Here is a 17,378-nt window from a genome sequence, read left to right on the forward strand (position 1 = left end):
GTAAAAATGTACTTCAGACTCTTGTGATCTGTAAATACCTGTACCTTCCCACCATACAGATAGGATCACCAAATCTTAAGAGCAAAGATCACTGCTGCCATCTCCAAATCATGAGTAGGATAATTAGCTTCATGCTTCCGAAACTGCCGTGAAGCATAGGCTATAACCTTCCCTTGCTGCATAAGTACACAACCCAACCCCACTCTAGAAGCGTCTGTATACACAACATAAGGCTCGTCCTGCTCAGGCAGTGCTAACACCGGCGTTGTAGTCAACATATGCTTGAGGCTTGCAAAACTTGCCTCACACTCTGGTGACCACACAAATGGGACATCCTTCCCTGTAGGCTTAGTCATCGGCTGAGCCATACTTGCAAAACCCCGAACAAACCTCCTGTAGTAACCTGCTAACCCCAGGAAACTCCGAATCTCAGTGGCACTCTGCGGCCTCGGCCACTCCCTAATGGACTGAATCTTCTCTGGGTCCACTGAAACTCCCTCTGCAGAAACAATGTGTCCTAAGAACCCCATCTCACGCTGCCAGAAACTGCACTTACTCAGCTTAGCAAATAACTTTTGCACTTGCAGCTTCTCCAACACTGCTCTCAAATGTACTGCATGCTCCTCAGGACTCTTAGAATATACCAGGATGCCGTCGATGAAAATGATGACTGACACGTCCAGAAACTCCTGGAACACGCTGTTCATCAATCTCATAAACGCAGCTGGCGCATAAGTCAACCCAAACGGCATCACCACAAACTCGTAGTGCCCATATCTCATCCTGAAGGCCGTCTTCCTCACATCTGCCTCATGTATAGGAATCTGATGATATCCTGATGCCAAGTCGATCTTGGAGAACCAAGTAGCACCCCTTAACTGATCTAACAACTCATCAATCCTCGGGAGAGGGTACTTGTTCTTCACAGTAACTCGGTTCAAACCCTGATAGTCAATACACAACCGAAAACTCTCATCCTTCTTCTTAACAAACAGCACCGGAGCTCCCCACAGTGAACAACTAGGACGGATAAAACCCTTCCTCAACAAATCCTCCAGCTGCTTCTTCAGCTCTGCCATCTCTGCTGGAGCCATCCTGTAAGGAGCCTTGGATAACGGCATCGTCCCCGGTTCCAGCTCAATAGTAAAAGGATCCGACCGAGATGATGGTAATCCCTACAATGACTGGAACACATCCTCAAAGTCCTCCACAACCGGAATACCGCTAACCGTAGACTTCCCCACTGACTCTGGCATAGATATAGTAACCTGATAAGCCTCACGGTCCTTCTCGATCATCTTCCCTGCCTGAACGGCTGAGATCACGAGACTCCCCGAAGTCGGTCTAATACCCTGAAAAACCAACTTCCCTCCTGGACGCTCAAACTCCGCTCTACCCCGATAGCAATCCAAATGCACCTTATACTGATGCAACCAATCCATACCAAGAATAACATCATACAACTCCACTGGACTGATAAGCAAATCCGCTGGCCACGACTCTCCTGCGATCTGAATATCAACTCCTCCAGCTCGTCCAATAACCCTCAGGAACTTGCCTCCCGCACTCTCGGCACACTCCGGAGTAATGAAGCTAGGAGAAGCTCCAGAATCAAACATAACATGGGACTTAACCCCGCCCACCAACAAGGTCCCTACACAAACCTCATGTGTTGAGAACCTAACACTTGACCACAAGCAAAAACAAATATAATCTGAACTATTGAATTGACTAAGTTCGAATCTCAGAAGTTATACCTGTGATCGCTCCTGCACTAGTGCCACCAAGCTCCTGGGTCGAGTACACCTGTGACGTCGGCTCGATCCAACCCACTGGCTGCACACCGTGCTGCACAGCCTGCTGCATCCCTGGCTGAGCTCCAGCCTACAACACTGCTACTGCCCTCTGCTGCAACTTGGGACAACGAGGCTTGATGTGCCCCGTCTCTCTACAATAGTAACACACTCGGGTATCTATCCACGGTTCCGTCACCGCCCGCTGCTCTGTCACTGCCCGCTGCTCACCTCTCTGTGGACAGCTAGTCACCTTGTGGTCCCTGCTACCACACCCAAAGCATCTCGCACCCCCGTGCCTCGATCTCTGCATAACATCAAACTTTCGTTTCTGCCCCTGCGCAGGCTTGCCGCCCTTGCTAGGAACAGAAAGCGGCTGAGACTGCTGTGGCTGTACCGAAGAACTGACCACAACCACCTATGACCTCAAGTCATCCTCTATCCCAGCTGCAACCTCAACCAACTCCGCTCTCGTAGCATAGCTCCTCACTCTGTACCGAGTCCTCAAATCATCCCGCAGACCCAACAAAAACCTCCGCACCTGAGCCGACTCTGGCTCCCATGCCCTGCCTGCATACCCCACAAGCCGACTGAACTCTGCATCCAGCTCCCGCACTGTATGGTCCCCCTGAGTCAACCCCAAGAACCGTGCCTCCATACAATCAAGAGTCTCCTGAGGAAAATACTTGGAGTTAAACTCCCTCACAAAATCTCCCCAAGACATACCCCGCTGCACCCTCCGTGCTGTCACCGACCTCCACCACACACGTGCATCTCCTGACAAGTAAAACACTGCCAGATCCACCCTGTACCGGTCGGGACACCTAAGCGAAAGGAAAATATCCTTCATCCGCTCTCTCCACTCATCCGCTACACTCGGATCGGTACTTCCTGAGAAATACCCTGCTCCCACATGCCGCAGATGCTCCATCATCCGCACATACTGAGCATCCACTACCTTGGCCCCCGGCTGCACACCTACCTGCAAAACTGCCACAGGCTGCACCGCTGGAACCTGCCCACCACCCACTGGCGGCACTACTGGATCCTGCCCACCAACCACTGGCGGCACTACTGGATCCTACCCACCAACCACTGGCGGCACAACTGCTGGAAGTCGCTGCAAAACCTGAGCTAGCAAGTCCATCAAGACATCCTCCCTGCCCGGAGCACCCTCAGCTGCAACCCCCACACCCGGGGCAACACCGTGACCGACACCGGGCCCATCCGCCCTGCCGTCACCCAAACCAGCCTGGTCTCTAGACACACTAGGATGAACCTGTGACTCCGCCACCTCCTCACTGGCCATGCTCTGGGTCACACTCACACTGGCCTCAGGAACCTGACCTCGTCCTCGACCACGACCACGACCACACCCACGACCACGACCGCGACCAACAGCATCCTCACCTCTAACCATCTGTATCATCCAAGAACAGAAGGCTAAGCAAACAATAATTCTAATACACAAAACACAACTTACCGTGGAATCACAAAACAGGCTCGAAGAGGATGTTCTAGGACTTCATGCCACACACAATTGACCGACTCACACAATCAATCATAGCATGTAATCCTAAACATCAACAGAAAAAACACAATGAACCCTAGACCTAGAACCGTAAGGGCTCTGATACCAAAATGAAACAACCCTTCCCGTTTTTTTTTTTTAATACCTTAATTTACTAGTGGTCCCATACCCACTAACATCCTGACAACAATCAATAACCGCGGATAACCAAATAAAACAGTTTCCATTAATCCAATAAGAATACCAACAGCAATAGTCCAATAACCAATAACGAAATAGCAAAGTTCCAACATCCTACAATGCTCTATCAACTCAATACTAGCAACCTAACAATAGCTAGACCATAATCAATCAAGCCTCTAGAACATCCTCCTCCTCATCGCCTTTGATTCCACGATCACACTTTTCCTTTACCTGCACACCACAAACAACAATTGAGATGCGTAAGTATTATCATAAATACTTAGTGAGGCCGTCCTCCCATCTACTAGGTTATACACACAAGCATATGAGACCCTCATGTTTAAGCAAAACAAACAACACACAACAATACATCAAACCAGGAAAACAAGTCTCGGCTGAGACCAGTGTTGACCGATTCCTCACGGTGTTGATCGATGCTACGAACAATGGTGTCGACCGATGCTAAACAGTGTCGACCGATGCCTCTTCTGCAGACACGATCTGCGCGAATCCGAATATCGAATTCTCCTTCCAAATCGTCTCGAATCCGTCTCAAACTCACCCAATTACCTCGGAAATCACTAGGAATCACAAAAGCAACGAACCCAAACAACAAAACAACGCAAACAGCAAAGAAAACACCCAAACAAGAGAGATCTCATGCTTAGATCAACCATGGTCAAGCACTCACCTCAAGAACAGAAGATTGGGGTTGAGAAAACGATGGAATAACACCTCCAGGAGATTCTCCTTCGTTCCCAGCAACAGCTATCACTTCTACAGCCTCAGATCTCTCCAAAATCTCCAAGAACGAGCCCAAAAATCTCAGAAACGTTTTTCTCTCTTTTCTCTCTTTCTTTTCACTCAACGGCGACCAAAATGAGGCTCTGAAACCCTTAATTCGTCCTTAGACGCTTATAACACGATTTAGGGATTTAATTGAACCAAACTGAACCAACCATCAATTAAATCAAACCAGACCAACCCGGAAAAACATGGTGTCGATCGATGCCCCCAAGGGTGTGGATCGACACCCACACAAAAATTACCAAAATTGGTTTGCGGGTGTTACAAGAAGAAAGAATCCGACCCTCACCAAAATTTTCATCAGTCTCAGACCAATCAACAAACACACACTTAGGATGTGCTCTTCTGTTTACACTCTGCAAAAATTTCATGAGCAACTAAGAATCATAAATTTAAATAAGAAGAATCACTTAGCTGATATGAAAAGAATTAAGAATCTGTTACTCTTGCAGCTGAGTTTTCATCCATTTCAACTTCTGGTTTCTGTAACATACACAAAAATAACATCAATTTATATTACTCTAACTGGCTGATGAATAGTTTAGAACTCTTAAAGTATCTAACCTGATTCTTGATTCTGCCAAGTTCACTTTCCAAGGCATTGACCTGTTTTACTAATTTTACTTACCTCTCTTCCATTTCAGCCATACACTTGCTCTGCATTTGTAAACAAGCTAATTTGGTCTTACCCATGCCTCTACCCATTGCCCTCAGCCTACCAGAATTGTCAGGTCCTAAAAGCTTGGCGAGATGATCTTCATCTGGATTTGTTAAAAATGCTAGAGCATCACTTCCACCAATTTCAGCTGCTTTTTGCTGAAAAACATGAAGACAGTTTCCGGTTTTACTAGTCGAGAACACACTAATTCAACAACTCTATTCACACTTACAATCAAATCAGCTGCATTCGTATCTACTGGTGTACCATCCTTTTTGGTACGAGACTTGATCCAAACATCTAGTCTTGTCACGCTGGAAGGATCTTCACTTTCAGGTTTCTGTTCCAAAAAAAAAAATTTCAGTAGCAGTACAACAATTCACAAGCACCATGTATAATAATAAACAACATAGATGTAGTATATATGCTTGCCATTGCTTCTGTTAGTCTGCTGATCCCTTTACGGCTAGTGGTGTGAGGTATCTGATTCTTTCTTTTTGCTTTATATTTCTCACTCATAGCCTAACAATGAAACCTGTTAATTACTAATCACCAATCAACTACTAGACAATTATAATCACAAGTAATTACCTTAAATGCAGCACTAGTTTTGAGTTTGACAAATTTTTGCCAATCAACAGGATCGATATTTGGTGGTCTCAAATTCATCCTCTCTTGGTTATTTGCAGCCAAATTTATAGCCTTCACCATGACAGACTTGTGTGATCTCCACAAATGTCCCATATGGTGTATCACAAATATCCTTTGCCAATCTTCATCAAGCTCAAACCTTGCCTGCATTCACTTACACTCACACCATAACTATAAAAGTAAACCTGTTCAATTGAGAGACTTTTTGACAAAAAAAAACTTCTTGTTACCTGAATAGATCTCTAGAGAAGTGTTTTGAGATCTGGACTCACTTTCTTCCAGTTAGGTATGTTGATAGGGATGTGTTCTCGCATCAATGTCCCTACATATGATGCCAACTTAATTGACCCTGGACCAACCGCTACTCCAAGTACGTTGTAATCAACTTTCACTCTAACAGATGGTCCGTGGCTAGGTTTTTCATCTTTGTTGGTCCTCGTTTTCTTTTACCTTAGCAGGCTGCTCATGTTCGTCAGAAAACTCAAACTCTCCTGCTGGTTCTTCTGGTTGCTGTTGAGTTTGTGGTTCTTCTGAATGATGCTCCTCTTCCTCCACATGTTGTTCTGTTGCTACAGGTTGGGCCTCCACAGTACAAATAAACTCAGGTTCATCATCCTTAGACTTTCTCTTTCTTCTTTCTCCACCCTTCTTCCCTCCAACCTTCTTTTTAGTTCCACCCATTTTAATTCACCTGCATAAACAGAAAATTAATCACTTAGAACAGAAAATTAATCGTTTAGAACTTATATAAATGAATACAGCACAAAATCTATAACATTCAACTAACGTCAACCATAAAGAAAAGCATATATATGCATAGATAAGACTGTATATGAATGAATCAAGAATCTACTCTTGCACATATATGCCTTCACAATCAGATCTAGCATATTCAGCTTCATCCATTTCAGTATCCATGTCAACATCTACTGGCAATGGACCAATTATATCTGCATTTCCCGACTGAACATCTTCTTTACTATATCTTCTTGAAGCACCTCTCATAACAACAGACCAACTTGATCCATCTTCACTTGAATAAAATACTTGCTTTGCTTGAGATGCTAGAGTATATGGATCCTTCTGAAAGCTTACTTGGCTCTGATTTAAGTTAACAAGTGTGAACCCATCTTCCACTTTAACTCCATTACCTTTCACTGCCCAGTCACATCTAGATATCGGCACATAGAACACATGGTAGTCCAACAATATGATGTCCGTAATTCTCCCATAGTATGACACCAAATCAACTAGTTATGAAGTATCCTTAGCACTAGATCTACACATAGCTGTTGCCTCATAATAAACACCACAATTCTAACTCTGCCTTTCAAGTGAGCATGTGTGAAAACGTTGTCCATTAACTATATAACTAGTATAGGACCTAGCAGTACACCGTGGACCATATGCTAGCCATTTAACTATGTCTTCATGTCATTCAGAAGTAATAGATATCTGCGAAAATTAAACAGACTCATCAAAATTATGAATCAGTCTAGTAAGATTTATAAACAAACTCATCAAATTCATAACTTTACTTAGCTGTCCTTTTAACCAAGCAGCAAAATTCTTAGCATGCATAGACCATAAAAATGATGCATCACGTCTGCACCTTGGATTTGGGTCTTGTAGATATTGCAAATGCATACTACCAAATCATAAATACGAAAAGAAACTATCAGCAGCATAATGTTGAAATTCTAATGTATAATATATGAAATACACAAGGAACTTACTCCACATAATGATCAAAGGCAGCTGTATTTTGAATGACAGCAAGATGGGCTATATTTTTCTCCATTTCAGTAAGAGTGAATGAAGTTCCTGCTGATATTGGACGACCTTCTAATATAGAGCTGTTCACATACTCTACATTCCTGTCAGGTTTTTCTTCTACATGGGTTGTCTTTTTCAGAAACTCATTACAAAACAGCATGCATTCTTCTGCAAGATATGACTCTGCTATACAACCCTCTGGTCTTGCAGGGTTTCTTACAAAATCTTTTAGAACTTTCATGTACCTCTCAAATGGGTACATCCACCTAAAATGAACTGGTCCTCCTAGTCAAGCTTCTCTTCCTAGATGAACAGTCAAGTGTACCATGATATCAAAGAAGGTTGGAGGGAAAAACCTTTCAAACATACAAAGCATTTCCACAATTTCAGCTTCCAATACTGCAATAACCTCAATGTCAATAACTCTTTGACACAAATGATTGAAGAATGCGCATAGCCGTAGTATTGCTGTTCTAGGACCTTTTGGTAACAATCCTCTAAGCAACCAGGAGAAGCTGTTGCATCAAGACATGATTATCATGTGATTTCAGACCTCCTACCTTACACTCTTCTACTGAAACTCCTCTTGAAATATTAAAACAGTATCCATCTGGACCTTTAAAATGAAATAGTCTTTTGCAAAAAATCTTCTTCTCATTCTTGGACAAAGACCAAGGTGCTGCTGGAAGGTATGTTCTCATTCCTTTTGTGGTAGACCAAGATGTTGCAGATCCTTACGAGCATTAAAACCATCCTTAAATTTTCCACAATGCAACAATGTGGATACTATGCTGTGAGTCACATTCTTTTCTATGTGCATTACATCCACATTATGCCGTACTGGTAGATCCTAGAATATAGAAATAAATTTCATAAGAATCTCAATGTAAACATATAATAGTTTATGAAATCTGAAAATAAGTAATCATACCACCCAATAAGGCAGAGTAAAGAAGATGGATCTTTTCTTCCATCTTGATAACTCATCTTCATCTACTTCTACTTCCTCATCTTCATCGGATTCACTTTCATCATCATCGGATTCACTTTCATCATCGGTTCTTTGTAGACAGTTCTCTTTCTCTTCATCCAAGCCTTTTTCACATTTCCAAAATCATTTTTGAAGTTTTTCAGATTCTGATGAACTTCATGACCAGTTAAAATTCTTGACTCTCTCCTGAAACAATCTTTTTATGGTGGTGAAGTATGGATGTGATGGAATGATGATGAGATATGAATGATGAACAGGTGGGTGTAAGGTGTTTCAATTACCCTTATGCTGTTGTAGTATAAGAGATGTCAATCCTAAATGAGTGTTTGCAAGCAATCAGGATGTGCATAGATGTCTAAGTCAAGCCAAATGTGAAGGATGTTTGTCACTAACAACCTATTGATGAAATGTAAAATGCAGAATGTAAAAGCTACTAAGATAGATGCTAAATGTAAAGAGAACAAAATTATCAAAGCTATGATGAAACAAGAACTAAAATAGAAGCTATGGTAATGCAACTAATGAACTAATGCAAGGCAAGTAATGAACATGATACTAAGTGAATGCAACAGAAATGCAACTAAAATGAAACAGGAATTGAGACAGGACAACTACAAAGCATAAACAAGAATTTTGGGGATGAACTCGAGCAAGCACTCGATCGAGTGTAGGGTCGAGCTGGACAAATGCGAAAAACAGAGCAATGCAAGAAAAACAGAGCAATACAAAAGCGAATCAAACAACGATCAAACAACTGGATTTAAGCTAGGAAATCAATAAACAAGGAAGGTCTTAGGGATGGATTCATGGGCTGGACTTTAGAGAATGATCTCCAAGAACATGTTAATCCACTCTCATGACAGAAACAATCAAGCTCATATATTTCTAGGCTTGTTCTCACAAAGCAAAGAACTTATATAAGCAAGCATTAAGCAACAGATCATCTATAGTCAATAATCAAACAAGACATCTAATCTCTTAGCATGCCTAATGAAAATCTCTAGATCTAGCCTTATCTTTGCACCTTAGACATTGGTGTGATGCTAAGAGGCTTGAGATCAAACCCTACCCTCTCGGTTATAGGATCAGCATTAAGAATATCTAGCCTAGAAGAGATCTACAACAATCAAGCTTGACCAAATCAAACAACCACAACATCCATCCACCCTAAACCATTCCTAAGAGCTAAGGAAACTACTCACAATCACACATGATGAACAACAAAGTCATAAACCCAGAAAATAACAAAACTTGCATCATTAGAAAGATAAAGCAAAGATCTACAATATTGAAGAAGGAATCAAACTTGAATTCTCAATATTTTGAAAGTTATGAAACCAACAAATATAAGGAATCTCTTGTTATTCTCCTTCAAGGAGGTACAAGATCTAAGAAAATAAAAGTGCAAAAAGCAATAATTCCCAAAAGGGTAAATACTAGGTTTTTGACTATCTAAAAAACTCGACTCCTTTGTGGCTGCAGGGTACAAGGCCTTATATAGAAAAAGTAGTGGAAGCCCTAAAAATGCTAAAAGACAAAATAGCTAGGCGGCTCGGCCAACTCGACCTGGTGCTCGGTCGAGTGACCGGACGAGTTGGCTTCTCTTGTGCATCTTCCACTCGGTCGAGTCCATCTCCGCAGACGGTCGAGTGGGCGGTCGAGTGGAACTTCGGACCTTGGTTCTTCAGCCCTAACTCCCTTGCTTTCTCCTCTTGACAGCTTCACTTCTCTTCAGCATTGCTTCCATGCTCCTTAGGCTCCAAAATCACATGTTTATGCATGAAAATATGCAAATGCAATGCAACTATACTCAAATGCATGAACAGTCCTAAAGCTATGCAATAATTTTCAAAATGGATAGCAAAAGATGCAAAAGATGTGAATATACCAAGGGAAAACAGGGTAAAATATATGAACATCAACACCCCCAAACTTAGTCTTTGCTTGCCCTCAAGCAAATAATCAAGACATAAGAAGGTAGGTGAGGTTTGAAAGTGGGATCTCAGCTCCTAAAGTTTGCCAATAAACCAGCTAGAATCAATGTCCAAGTTAATAGTACTATGATGCAAGTTTAATGAGCTGTACTTAAAGATTTTAGACAAGCCTATCAAACCCTTTACTGATTTGAGTCTTAGATGTCCACATGCATTCAAATCAACCATTTTCTTTAACATTCATTAATCAAGAGCATGAATCAATTCTATGCAATGCTTAAACTCATTTGGCTTGGAGATAAAGGTTTTGAGACAATGGTGATCTCTCTTTAGAGTGGGGCTTATCAATATCAAGGTTCTCTCATGAAAAATGGATTGAGCTTTAGAAGAATGTTAAAGGTAAGAACACTTAGACACATACAAGAACAAAACCTTGTCTACCCAAAGGCACCCAAAGTATTCATCCTATCAATCTAAACCCAAATGATCCTAGTGCTAACTTCTTCTCTTCTCTTTCACCCTTTTCTCTTTTGATTTTAAAGTCTTAGGAGAGGTTTCTTATTTGATCTTTCTAGTGGAATGGGGGATTCTTACTTATTTGCTATGGTTCTCTTTTCTTCTTATTCTTAAGACATACAAGCATTTTGCTAGACTCTTCTTTTCTTTCTTTTCTTTTCTTTAACTAGAACCAACTTTATCTAAAATTTTTTTTACTTCCCATCCTTTCACTAGAGCTTTACTTAAACACATTCTCCTCTTAAAGACTCTACCCTTTTTCTTTCTCTTTTTCCTCTTTTCTTTTTCAAAACAGTCAAGTCCCAAACCCAACAAGTAAACCACCTAGTCCTATCTAGTTTGAAAAATGCAAACTAGAACTACACAAGGCTTTACTCTTGTCAGTTCAAACCTAACACTTTCTACCAAGCTCAATCCCAAAAATAGGCCTCACACACACAAGAATAAACATGGCTTGAAAGAAGGGTTGGTAAGGGGTAGGGAAACTGATTCTTAATGGTTTAATCAGCTACTTGGATCAACAAGAGTTGTAAAAAGGAGAAAGATGATCCAAATATGTATATGGTATCCATGAGTTTAAAGCAATGCACACATTGATAATTGTAAGTCAATATTAGGTTCTTATAAGTAGGAAATGACATCAAATTACAACATGCTTCAATTTAGACCAAATGCAATGCAGGAATTCAAGGATTGGTTCAATCTTATGCTTCTAACTACTCAACTAGCATCAAAGTACTATTAACTTGGGCATTGATCCTAGTTTGGTGAATTAAGCAAGCTAACAAGGCAAAACTCATCATAGATCCCTAATGCAAATAATTGACAGTCCTACATGAAACATGCTAATCAAGATCCTAATATGCAATGCAAACTACATGAACACTCTTTTTTTTATAAAGATTTTTGCAAAAAAATTTCAAATTAAGGGTTTTTCTATGCCTTAGATGATATGCATATACTAACATGATGATGCTAAAATTTTGAAATAAGAGCACAAAACACAATGTCAAATGCTATCTCAAACCCTCCCCCAAACTTAAATCACACAGTCCTCTGTGTGAAAGAAATTTGTAAGAGGATTCAAGACCAAAAACAAAATACAATATGAAATGCAATGATATTTACAAGGAAGGTGATAGTGTTACCTCATGGATTGTGGAAGAAGCTGTCCACATCCTCATTCATGCTGTTAAATGTGTAGTTGGGGTCTTGTTGATGACTTGGAGATGGAGACTGGGGCAACTCGACTATAGCAATCGATTGGTACTCGGTCGAGTACGTGGTCGAGTGGGGGGTCGAGTTGGACTGCGAGTGCCAAAATTCTGACCTTTCTGCTGGTAGAACTGGTTCAAAAGTGCTGGATCCATGAATTACCTGGGTGGGAAGGGAGGGTAACATGGATAGCCTGGATAAGCAGCTGGAGCTGGGAAGCCATAAGGTGTTCTGGGCTGGAACTCGGCCGAGTGCATCTAGGGTGCTCGGTCGAGTGGGTGCTCGAGTAACCCGGTCGAGTGCCTCGAAAGTTGTTGTTCTTGGCTACTTGAACTCCTCTTCCTCTGAATTGGCTCGTACATTGAAGCTCTAGGTGGTTCCACAGGGTTTTCAGCTCTTGAAAGTGCTCTAGTTGAGCTACTCCTCCTCAAAGGGCTAGATGGTGTTGGTGAAGAATTTCCACTCTTCAACTCAGCAATATCCTTCTTTAGGCCCTTAATGGACTTAGCCATATTGCCCACCTTCTTCTTTAGCTTATCAAACTTCTTCCCATGCCACTTGTTCCACTTTTGTAGGAGTGTCAACCTCTTGCTATTCTCCCTCACTCCTCTACTATCTCTTGGGTTAGGCTCATAATCTTCAAAGTAAAACTGCTCCTCCCCATCAGCCATTTGCACATCTCCAGCTTCATCAACTCTAACTTGAACTATCCCATCAAACAAGAACTCATCAGCTGGCCAAAAGTCAATGTTTGCTCATTCTTGAATGGTGGTGAGCTCTTGGTTAGGTAAGATAAACTGTTTTTTCCAACTGTTGGAAGCTCAAAGTTGAAAATATGATTTCCTTGATGCATCTCCTTGGCTAGTATGAGAGTAGAGGTGAGATAGCTTGAATCAATCCATCTTGGCAAGACCTTCTCTCCTCTAAGTGGGACCTTAGCAGCTTGTAGAATTGGAGTGATGATGCCTCGAATGGTTAGGGCTCCTCTTGAACCTTTGTTTTGTAGCTTGCCTACCCAACTTCTCAAATATATCATGTGGTCAATGAGCACCATTGCAAGATCAGTCTCGACAGTGCTCCCAAGAATGATGGTTCCATCTCTTGCCTTAAGAATGATTCCATTGAGAGTCATATCAATCATCTTGAGCTCACCCTCATTGAGATTTCCAATTTCCTTCCTAGCAAAGAAGGTGTTTGCTAAGGCCTTGTGGAAGTACCTTAGGACTGGGCTTCTTATCTTGGAACTCTTGGTCTTGGAGGATGAGTAAGTGATGTTGTCTCTAATGGTTTCCCAAACAGCAAAGAGCTCTTCTCTTGGTATCCTCAAGCTCCTATTACTCTCAACTTCAAAGCCAAAGATATTGGCTATCTTCTTCATTGGAAGCTCATACTTCTTCCCTTTGATAGTAAAGGCAATATGACCAGCTCCCAACTCATCATTCTTCCTTATGTAGGTGTGCAACTTGACTGTGGCTAGAAATTCACAGCTTTCTTCCTTATAACCCTCCATGCAAAGCCCCATGAACTTGGTTAGGCTGCTCTTCTCAAAAAGATATTCCACATCTTCATCAATGCCTAGCTTCTCCATGGTTTCTTTGTGTGGGTATCTAGTCCCCAAGAACTGCATCCTCATGAAGGCTTCATAAAGTTCCCTCTTAGTCAAACCACAAGATTCTGCTTCTCCATCATCCTCTCCTTCTTCTTCTTCATCTTCTTCCTCACTCTCACTTTCATCCTCCTCTTGTGGAGTTTCAACTGCTGGCCTCTTGCCTTTGGCTTTGTTTCTCCTCATGATCTCCCTAAGAGTTGGCTCCCTTTCTTCTTCACTTTCAGTTCTCTCAGGATCTTCCTCAGTGAAACACATATGTTTGTGGTATGGATGATGAATGTATGGAATGGTGAGATATGAAATGAATGGATGGCAGGGTGTTTCAATTCCCCTTATGTAGTTGTAGTACAAGAGGTGTCAATCCAATCTGAGAGTTTGTGAACAATCAAGATGTGTATATGAGCCTAAGTTAAGCCAAGTATGCAAAGGATGTTTGTCACTAACAATCCTATTGATGAAATGTAAAGTGCAGAAAGTAAATCTACTAGAACAAGATGCTAAATGTAAATGAAACAGAATGATTATGGCAATTATGAAGCTAGAACAGAAATAGAAACTATGCTAATGAACTAATGCAAGGCAAGTAATGAACATAACACTAAGTAAATGCAACAGAAATGCAACTAGAATGAAACAGGAGATAAGACAGGACAACTACAAATCATAAACAAGAGTTCTGGGATGAACTCGAGCAAGCACTCGATCGAGTGTAGATCGAGTGCAGGGTCGAGCTGGACAAATCCGTGAAACAGAGCAATACAAGAAAAACAGAGCAACACAAGAACGAATCTAACAACAGGATTAAGACTTAGAAATCAATAAACAAGGAAGGTCTTGAGGAGGGATTCATGGACTGGACTAATGAATGAGGCCATCTAACTTGGTCAACAAATCTCAAGCAAACTTTGAGCTAATCTCTAGACATATATTTCTAAGACAAGTTTAATCCACTCTCATGGCAAGAAACAATCAAACCTATGCATCTCTAGACTTCTTCTCACAAAGTAAAGAATCTACACAAGCAGGCTAAGCAATATGTCTCATACCAAACAAGAACTCTAATCTCTTAGCAAGCCTAATTGTAAGCTCTAGATCTAGCCTTATCTATGCTTCTTAAACATTGGTGTGATGCTAAGATGCTTGAAATCAAACCCTACCCTCTCAGTTATAGGATTAACATTAAGAACATCTAGCCTAGAAGAGATTCTACCACAATCAAGCTTGACCAAAGCAAACAAACCTCAAACACAGCCCAGCCTAACCCATCCTCAAGATCCTAAGCTACTACTCACAAGAACACATGATGAACATCAAAGTCATAAACCCAGAAAATACTGAAACTTGCATCAAATGAAAGATAAAGCAAAGTTCTACAATATTGGAGAAAGAATCAAACTCAAATTCTCAATATTCTGAAAGTTATGAAACCAACAATATTGAAGAATCTAGTGTTTTCTCTCTTAAAAGAGTACAAGATCTAAGAAAAATAAAAGTGCAAAAGGAATAATTCCCAAAAGGGTAAAACTAGGTTTTTGACTATTCTAAAAAGTTGGACTCTTGGTGGCTGCTGGATACAAGGTCTTTAAATAGAAAAAATAGTGGAAGCCCTAAAAATGCTAAAAGACAAAATAGCTAGGCAGCTCGGCCAACTCGACCCGGTGCTCGGTCGAGTGACCGGTCGACTTGGCTTCTCTCTTGCATCTTCCACTCGGTCGAGTCCCTCTCTGCACACGGTCGAGTGTCTGGTCGAGTGGGCAGTCGAGTGGGACTCCGGACCTTGGTTCTTCAGCCTTAACTCTCTTGCTTTTCCTTCATGATTGCTTCACTTCTCCTCAGCATTGCTTCCATGCTCCTTAAGCTCCAAAATCACCTGTTTATGCATGAAAAGATGCAAATGCAATGCAACTAAACTCTAATGCATGATTAGTCCTAAAGTTATGCAATAATGGTCAAAATGGATAGCAAAAGATGCAAAAGATGTGAATATATTAGGAGAAAACAAGGTAAAATATATGAACATCAACACCCCCAAACTTAGTCTTTGCTTGTCCTCAAGCAAATAAACAAGACATAAGAAGGTAAGTGAGGTTTGAAAGTGGGATCTCAGCTCCTAAAGCTTGCAAATAGACTATCTAGAGTCAATGTCTAAGTTACTAGTACTATGATGCAAGTTGAATAAGCTGTACTTAAAGATTTTAGACAAGCATATCACAACATTTACTGATTTGAGCCTTAGATGTCTACATGCATTCAAATCAACCATTTCCTTTAACATTCATTAATCAAGAACGTGAATCAATTCTATGCAATGCTTAAACTCATTTGGCTTGGAGATAAAGGTTTTTGAGACAATGATGGTCTCTTTTTAGAGTGGGGCTTATCAATATCAAGGTTCTCTCATAAAAAATGGATTAAGCTTTAGAAGAATGCTAAAGGTAAGAACACTTAGACACATACAAGAACAAAACCTTTTCTACCCAAAGGCACCCAAAGTATTCATCCTACAATCTAAACCCAAATGATCCTAGTGCTACCCTTTAACTTCTTCTTTTCTCTTTCACCCTTCTCTCTTTTGGTTTTCAAGTCTTAGGACAGGTTTCTTATTTGATCTTTCTAGTGGGATGGGGGATTCTTACTTATTTGCTATGGTTATCTTTTCTTATTATTCTTAAGACATACAAGCATTTTGCTAGACTTTTCTTTTCTTTCTTTTCTATTCTTTCTTTTCTTTTCTTTAACTAGAACCATCTTTAATAAAATTTTTACTTCCCATTCTTTCACTAGACCTTGCTTAAACACATTCTCCTCTTAAAGATTCTACCCTTTTTCTTTCTCTTTTTCCTCTTTTCTTTTCAAAACAGCCAAGTCCCAAACCCAACAAATGAACCACCTAGTCCTATCTAGTTTGAAAAATGCAAACTAGAACTACACAAGGCTGTACTCTTGTCAGTTCAAACCTAATACTTTCTACCAAGCTCAATCCCAAAAATAGGACTCACACACACGAGAATAAACATGGCTTGAAAGAAGGGTTGGTTAAGGGGTAAGGAAACTGATTTCAATGGTTTAATCAGCTACTTGGATCAACAAGAGTGGTAAAAAGGAGAAAGATGATCCAAGTATGTATATGGTATCCATGAGTTTAAAGCAATGCACACATTGATAATTGAAATTCAATATTATGTTCTTATAGATAGGAAATGGTGTCAAATCACAACATGCTTCAATTTAGACCAAATGCAATGCAGGAATTCAAGGCTTGGTTCAATCTTATGCTTCTAACCACTCAACTAGCATCAAAGTACTATTAACTTGGGCATTGATCCTAGTCTAGTGAATTAAGCAAGCTAACAAGGAAATATGATGTTCATATATTTTACCTTGTTTTCCCTTAGTATATTCACATCTTTTGCATCTTTTGCTATCCATTTTAACCATTATTGCATAGTTTTATGACCAATCATGCATTAGAGTTTAGTTGCATTGCATTTGCATCTTTTCATGCATAAACTGGTGATTTTGGAGCTTAAGGAGTATGGAAGCAATGGAGGAGAGATGTGAAGCAATCATGAGGAGGAAACAAGGGAGTTAAGGCTGAAACAACAAGGTCCGGAGTCCAACTCGACCGCACACTCGACCAGACACTCGACCGTGTGCTGAGGAGGACTCGACCGAGTGGAGATTGCACGAGAGAAGCCAGCTCGACCAGCCACT

The 17,378-nt window shown here is 40.9% G+C and overlaps 1 pseudogene; it reads right to left on the minus strand.

Moving 5' to 3' along the window:
* Positions 1-4,765: 4,765 nt before the first annotated feature.
* Positions 4,766-6,304, minus strand: LOC147933167 (uncharacterized; annotated as a pseudogene).
* Between the last annotated feature and the right edge of the window lie 11,074 nt (positions 6,305-17,378).

This window comes from Camelina sativa, chromosome 12 (genome assembly GCF_030686135.1).
Source record: "Camelina sativa cultivar CO46 ecotype springtype chromosome 12, ASM3068613v1".
Lineage (NCBI taxonomy): Eukaryota > Viridiplantae > Streptophyta > Magnoliopsida > Brassicales > Brassicaceae > Camelina > Camelina sativa.